Genomic DNA, 7,818 nt, shown 5'->3' on the forward strand with positions numbered 1-7,818 from the left:
ATATTCATATATTCATAATATATATTCATGCGCATATCTATACACATGCATACCTCGGAGATATTGAAGGTTTGGTTCCAGACCGCTGCAACGAAGTGCGTGTTACAATAAAGTGAGTCAAATTTATTTTTTGGTTTCCCAGTGCATATAAAAGGGATATTTACACTAAAATATAGTCTATTTAGTGTGCAATAGCATAAGGTCTAAAGAAACAATTAAAATATCTTATTAAAATTATTCAAAATTAAGGGGTGCCTGGGTGGCTCAGTTGGTGGAGCGTCCGACTTCGGCTCAGGTCGTGATCTCATGGTTTGTGAGTTCGAGCCCTGTGTCGGGCTCTGTGCTGGCGGCTCAGAGCCTGGAGCCTGCTTCGGATTCTGCGTCTCCCTCTCTCTCTCTGGCCCTCCCCTGCTTGCGCTCTGTCTCTCTCTCAAAAAAAAAAATAAATAAATAAACATTAAAAAAATAATAATACATAAATAAATAAAATTATTTAAAATTAAATATTTAACTTCATTAAAAATATTTCATTGCTGAAAAATGCTGACCATCATTTGAGCTTTCAGCAGGTCAGTCTTTCTGCTGGTGGAGGGTCTTGCCTCGATGTTGATGGCTGCTGACTGATCAGGGTGGTGGTTGCTGAAGGCTGAGGTGGCTGTGGCAGTTTGTTACAATGAGACAACAGTGAAGTTTGCTGTATTGATTGACTCTTCCTTTCATGAACATTTTCTCTGTAGCATGCGATGCTGTTTGATTTTACCCACAGTAGAGCTTCTTTCAAAATTGAGGTCAATCCTCTCAAGCCCGACCTTTGCTGTTTTATCAACTAAGCGTATGTAGTATCCTAAAGCCTTTGTTGTCATTTCAACGGTCTTCCCGGCATCTTCACCGGGAGTAGATTCCATCTCAAGAAACCGCTTTCTTTGCTCATCCGTAAGAAGCAACTCCTCATCCATTCAAGTTTGATCATGAGATTACAGCAATTCAGTCCCATCTTTTGGTTCCACTTCTAATTCTAGTTCTCCTGCTGTTTCCACCATATCTGCAGTTACTTCCTCCACTGAAGTCTTGACCCCTTAAAGTCATCCATAAAGGTTGGAATCAACTTCTCCTAAACTCCTCTTAATGTGGATATTGTGACCCTTTCCATAAATCACAAATGGTCTTAATGGCACCTAGAACGGTGAATTCATTCCAGAGGGTTTTTAATGGACTTTTCCCAGATCCATCAGAGGAATCACTGTCTAAGGCCTTACAAAGTGTATTTCTTATATAAGAAGACTTGAAAGTCAAAATGACTCCTTGATCCATGGGCTGCAAAAAAGACGTAGTAGCAGACATTAAACATTAATCTCATTGTACATCTCCATCAGACTTCTTGGATGACCCAGAGTACTGTTAATGAGCAGTAATATTTTGAAAGGAATTTTTTTTTCTTCTGAGCAGTAGATCTCAACAGTGGGCTTAAAATGTTCAGTAAATTGTATTGCAGACAGATGTGCTATCATCCAGATTCTACTGTTCCATTTATAGAATATAGGCAGAGTAGATTTAGCATAATTATTAAGGGTGCTGAAATTTTGGAATGGTAAATGAACATTGGCTTCGATTGAAAGTCACCAACTGCTTTCACCTCTAACAAGAAAGTCAGCTTGTCTGTTGAGGTTTGAAGCCAGGCAAAGACAAGTTATTGACTTCTCCTCTCTAGCTATGAAAGTCTTAGATGGGATCTTCTTCCACTAGAAGGCTGTTTGCCTATATTAAAAATCTGTTTAGGGGCGCCTGGGTGGCTGAATCGGTTGCGCGTCCGACTTCGGCTCAGGTCACGATCTCACAGCTCATGCGTTCGAGCCCTGCGTCGGGCTCTCTGGTGACAGCTCAGAGCCTGGAGCCCACTTCGGATTCTGTGTCCCCCTCTCTCTCTCTGCCCCTAACCCACTCGCATTCTGTCTCTGTCTCTCTCAAAAATAAATAAACATAAATTTTTTTTTTTTTAAATCTGTTTAGTGTAGCTACCTTCACTAATTGGCTTAGCAGATCTTCTGGATAACTTGTTGCAGCTTCTACATCACTACCTGCTGCTTCGCCCTGCACTTTCATGTTCTGCAGATGGCTTTTTTCCATAAACCTCATGAACCAACCAGTGTTTATTTACATTGAGAGAGAGAGAGAGGGTGTGTGAACTGGGGAGGGGCAGAGAGAGAGAGGGAGAGGGCGAACTCCAAGCAGCCTCTAGCACAGAGCCAGATGCAGGGCTCGATCCCATGAACCTTGAGATCGTGACCTGAGCCGCAATCAAGAGCCTGATGCTTAGCTGACTGAGTCGTCCAGGTGTCCCTCGCACTTTTCTTCTCCAGCTTCCTCACCTCTCTCAGCCTTCACAGAGGTGAAGAGAGTTAGGGTCTTGCTCTGGATTGGCCTTTGGCTGAATGGATGCTGTGGCTGGTTTGATCTTCTATCCAGACCACTAAACGTTTCTCTTTATCAGCAATAAGCTATTACACTTTCTTATCATTAGTGTGTCCACTGGAGTAGCACTTTTAATTTCCTTCAAGAACTTTCCCTTTGTAGTCACAATTTGAGTGTTTAGTGCAAGAAGCCTACCTTTCGGCCTATCTCAGCTTTCCATGTTCTTTCCTTACTAAGCGTAATCATTTCTAGCTTTTGATTTAAAGTGGGAGACCTGTGACTCTTTGCTTAAACACTTAAAAGCTATGGTAGGGTTATTAACTGGCCCAATTTCAATATTGTTGCATCTCAAGGAATAGGGAAACTGGACAGGAGAGAGAGAAAAAGAGGAAGAGAGACAGACAGACAGGGGAATAGATGGTCAGTAGAGCAGGCAGAGCAGACACACTTCTCAAGGAAGTTCACTCCTTTGTATGGGTGTGGTTCAGGGCACCCCCAACTCAATTACAAGAGATCAAAGATCATTGCAACCTCAAAGATCACTGATCACAGATCAACATGAAGAGTTTGAAATGTTAGAAGAATTGCCCAAATGTGACTCAGAGACAGAAAGTGAGCAAATGTAATTGGAAAAATGGTACTGATTGACTTGCTTGCTGCAAGGTTGACACAAACTCAATTTGTAAAAAACAAAAAAACAAAAAACCCAGTATCTTCAAAGTGCAATAAAGCAAAGTATGCCTGTATTTCTATTGATGAAAAGATGATAGATGATAGATAGATAGATAGATAGAGAATACAGTAATAAGTAAATTTTCAGTACTTGGTGACCACCACATTGGAAAAGAGGGCACTGGAAGAAGTATAATGTGTGACTTTCGTTTCTTGATTAAGATACTTCTGCTTTATTTGAACCATACCTATGCATTACTTGCGTTCAATGGTAGTAAAACATATATAATTTTTATAATAAACCAATAACAATCCAGCAACCAATGCTATATGAAAAAACCAAAGAGGATGAAAACCAGGAAGAGACGATTGTTTTTATCATCAGAATTGATAGTGGCCTTAAAAGAGCAAGTTCAGAATATTGGTAAAGAAAAAATCCTGATTACGAGGATAAGAAGTGAAAGTCAAGATCACAGATATGATCTACTCTAGATTTTTATCTGTGCCTGAGGGAAAACTAAAAAGAGCAGGTAACCACGGACTTTTTCAGCGATAAGTCTGTGACAGTGAGCCTGTCAGAGCCATTGAGTCACCGTGAACCTTTACCCGAGTTGTGGGAAGAGAGCATTCTCCCCTTTTCCACTAAGGTTACACATGGGAGCAAGGATGTTCAAACTCTCAGGCAGTGATGCTGATTCCATTTGGAGCCTGATAAAGAAGTCAACCCAGCAGAAGGCAGGGGAGAAATGTGGGCCGTGTTCTAGTGATGGACTGAAGTGCCAAACCTAGATGTACTGACCCAACCACATCCTTGGACTTTTCACCCGCCAGGGCCAATAAATTTCCCTTCGCTTATATCACGATGGGCTTTCTGTCACGTGATGCAGAACCCATCCAAAAGGCCCATTTTTGATTGGAACTCTATCTAAAACATGTAAGAAAGGACACCTTAAAGTGAATTTCACAGATAACCAACAATATTGAGCATAGCCATTAATTTCAGTGCCTGTCCTATAGCTCTTACCAGCATAGCTTGCTAACCAACACTGAAATAACATAGGGCGTTTTGAATTTCACCCCCTCTCCTTTCCTTCCCCTCCTCTCTAATGGAGGTGTTTAAGGAGTAGTGAAAAGTCCCACAAGGTGAATGAGAAAGAGAACTGGATAATCAATCCCAAGGGCAATGAACCCCAACGATACTCAGTCTGTAAAAAATTGTTTGGCCTCACCCAAGTTACCACTTTCAACAGGTAGTCCGTCCTGACATACTCCTGGAGAGTGGATAGCAGATTTTCTTTTGAATGACAACATTTGAAATATTTAATACTATCAAAGAATGGCTTTATTAGAAATAAAAACATTTCCACATCATCTGAGAAGACGTGATAGGTTAATGACTTTATACAACATATGGATTGTATCAAGCTTGTTTCATGGTTGATATCCCACAGTGATATAATTATATAATATTGAATCCGCACAAAAGAGAGATATGCAATCCATATGTAAGTTCTGAAACACAGCAATAAAAGCCATTATTATGGACCTAATGCTTGTTCCCCTTCCCCGGATTCATCTGTTGAAAGCTAAACCCCAAAGTCATGGTATTAGAGGTGAGGTTTTTGGGTGAAGACTAGGTCATGAGGGCAGAACCCTCATGCATGGGAGTAGTTGCACTTATAATAATGACCTTTAGCCCCTTTAGCCAGGGGAGGACACAGGGAAAAGACATAACCAGACAGCAGATCCTCACCGGACACATGAAGACAAACACCCAAAATCCATTTAATGCACAAGTGAATCCACTTTTGTGCTCCCTCCTCTACTGCCCTTAGATAAAATCACTCTTCTGAGTTTTGTGTTTCCAAATAGTTTCATGAGATACAATTATATATAATTTATATATATTATATATAATTTTATAATTAAATAATTATTTATATAGACTTATAACTATTTCTTTATATTATTTATATAGAAGTATTTATTACTTATATTATTTATAATATATAATAATGTAATTATTATATAATATTATGTATATTATTTGTATTAATTATGTATATAAATGGTCACAGTGAATCTCCGTGGCTTTGAAATTTTCATTCAGTATTTTGTTCCTGCGATTCATCCATCACGTTGAGTGTAACTGTAGCTCATATCATTTTCCCTGCTGTATAATTTTAAGCCTTTGTCTTCTATTTTACGTTGTTACTGATTTGTTGCCTCTTTCTTCATATCTAATGTAACCTGGGAGACTAGAGGTGAGAGACTATGTCCCAGCCAGTGTCTGTATAAAGAGGTCACGGTAGGAACATAGCTTCTCTCTCAGGAGTAACTGATATATATTTAAAAAGCTGCTAACTCTATTACAGCCTCCCCAGAACAAACTGCAGTGTTATTTCCATAAGAGGTCTAAGTAGAAATGATGAGAAACTAGTCATCGTGTTCCACTCCAGTTCTCAAAAGTGAAGGGAAAGTACTTATCTCATTGTTTCTCTCTAAAACACTTGGCTTACAGTTGTTAACAGGAAAGTCAAGTTCTGTCCTTTAGTTGGTTCCGTGTTTCCACAGTATGCCAAACCCCTGGTTAAAAAATCAAAATGCAGGACTATCATTCACCAACTAAAAAGAACAAAATACTACTATATGCTATAATATGGATCAGCATTATTCTAGGGGCGCCTGGGTGGCTCAGTCGGTTGAGCTCCCAACTCTTGATTTCAGCTCAGGTCAGGATCCCAGGATCGTGGGATCAAGCCCCATGTCAGGTTCTGTGATGAGCATGGACACTGCTTAAGATTCTCTCTCTCTCTCTCTCTCTCTCTGCCCCCTCACTGCTCATGCTCTTGCTCTCTCTCCAAAAACAAAGCAAACAAAACAAAACAAAACGTGATGCTAAGTGAAAGAAGGAAAATGCAAAAGATCATATATTCTATGATTTATATGATTTATCATTTATCTAATGTGTCTAGAAAAGGCAAATTTATAGGCACCGAAAGAAGTTCAATGATTGCCTAGGGCTGGGGACAGGAGTGAGAATTAACTGCTAATGGGCAAGAGAGAACTTTCTGGAGTAATAGAAATGATTTCAAATTGAATTATAGTGAGAGCTGCACAACTCTGTACACTTACTAAAATCATTGAATTGTGAGGGTAAATTGAATACTATGTAAATTATACTTCAATAAAGCTGCCAAAAATTAAAGTGCTGTCATAATGTCTCTAAAATGCTAAATCTCATTGTTTTATTGTCTGTGTTTTTTATTTCACCTAATGCAATCTCTAAGTTGATCGGGCTTTTGAAGAAATGGCTTCAGTCTGCTAAATTTTAACATTAACATGGACATTTAACGAGCCCATTGAAAAGTAAAACTTGGGACGCCTGGGTGGCTCAGTCGGTTAAGCGACTGACTACGGCTCAGGTCATGGTCTCAGAGTTTGAATCCTGCTTCAGATTCTGTGTCTCCCTCTCTCTCTGCACCTCTCCTGCTCTCTCTCTCTCTCTCTCTCAAAAAATAAATAAACACTAAAAAAAATTTTTTTTAAAGTAAAACTCAAATGTGAGAGATAGGCATCTTGGGAAGATCTGCCCAGGAAGATGGCATGTGAGTGAGTAAGAGTTAATTGGATAAGTTGCTCAGAGGCTTAGAACATGACATTGGGAAGATAGCACGGCTCCGCATAGACGTAGACAGACCCTGAAACAGCAGCAGATTTCCCAAGGGATCCTATGTCACGATGAGGAAGGATCACAGGAAACTTCTACTAACACTTTATTTTCCTTCCTGGAGCTCCGGGAGAGGTTTCAGGAACTTGGTGGACAGGTCAATAGCTCCTTACCCTATAGAGTTACCCACAGCCCTCATCATAACTTATGCCTTCCCAACTCTATTTAAAACCCTCTCTTCCTTTGTCAGAGGCATTTAAGTTTTTTCGTTTCCACTAGTTTGCAGCCCTGAGCTGAGCTTGGTTTATGATGCGGTAGTTGTTAATCGCAGTAAAACATCATGCACCATATGTGTCTTCAAAGGAAACTAGTGATTAAAAAGCCAAAAATAAAAGGATAATTCATCTCGCTCTTTTGGATATAGTTTTAAATAAAACAGAACGTTTTTACCTGAATAGGGACCAGACCTAAAACCAAAATAAGAAAAGAAAGCTAAAATTGACAAAATATTTTTTAATTTACAATTCTATTTATTGAACAGGGAAGGAAGGCAGTTGTTTAGATAATTTAAGCTCTTTCCCAAAATATCAGTTCTATCTCAGTCATCTTCATATTTCAAGTGGGAGAAAATGGCACTGGATTGTCCTAACAATGAAAATGCCCCCTAATGGTTTTGCACATATGGAGACAATGCAAGTAAGGTGTGTGAGTGTAGGGTCTAGCATTCCAGAAATAAGCAGTTGAAAGAAGGCATCATCACTCCCGATATTTTCCCCGTAGAGAAAATTGTAAGATGCAGGCGTGTGCTGCTAACTTACAACAAGCCATTAGCCTTGTCCACGTGGCATTTCTTTTTTATGTCATTAAAAAAAGAATATTGGTCCAAGGTATTTGATTTCTTAAGAGGTCTGAGTTTCAATAGTCCTTGGAATTTTTTTTAAAAAAATAAACATCACTTGATTTAAAAATTCATGAGTGTTCTGGGATGTGAGAAAGATAACACACACACACACACACACACACACACACACACAAACATCTGTAGAAGTTTAAGATACTTACTCTTT

This window comes from Leopardus geoffroyi, chromosome B2 (genome assembly GCF_018350155.1).
Source record: "Leopardus geoffroyi isolate Oge1 chromosome B2, O.geoffroyi_Oge1_pat1.0, whole genome shotgun sequence".
Classification (NCBI taxonomy): domain Eukaryota; kingdom Metazoa; phylum Chordata; class Mammalia; order Carnivora; family Felidae; genus Leopardus; species Leopardus geoffroyi.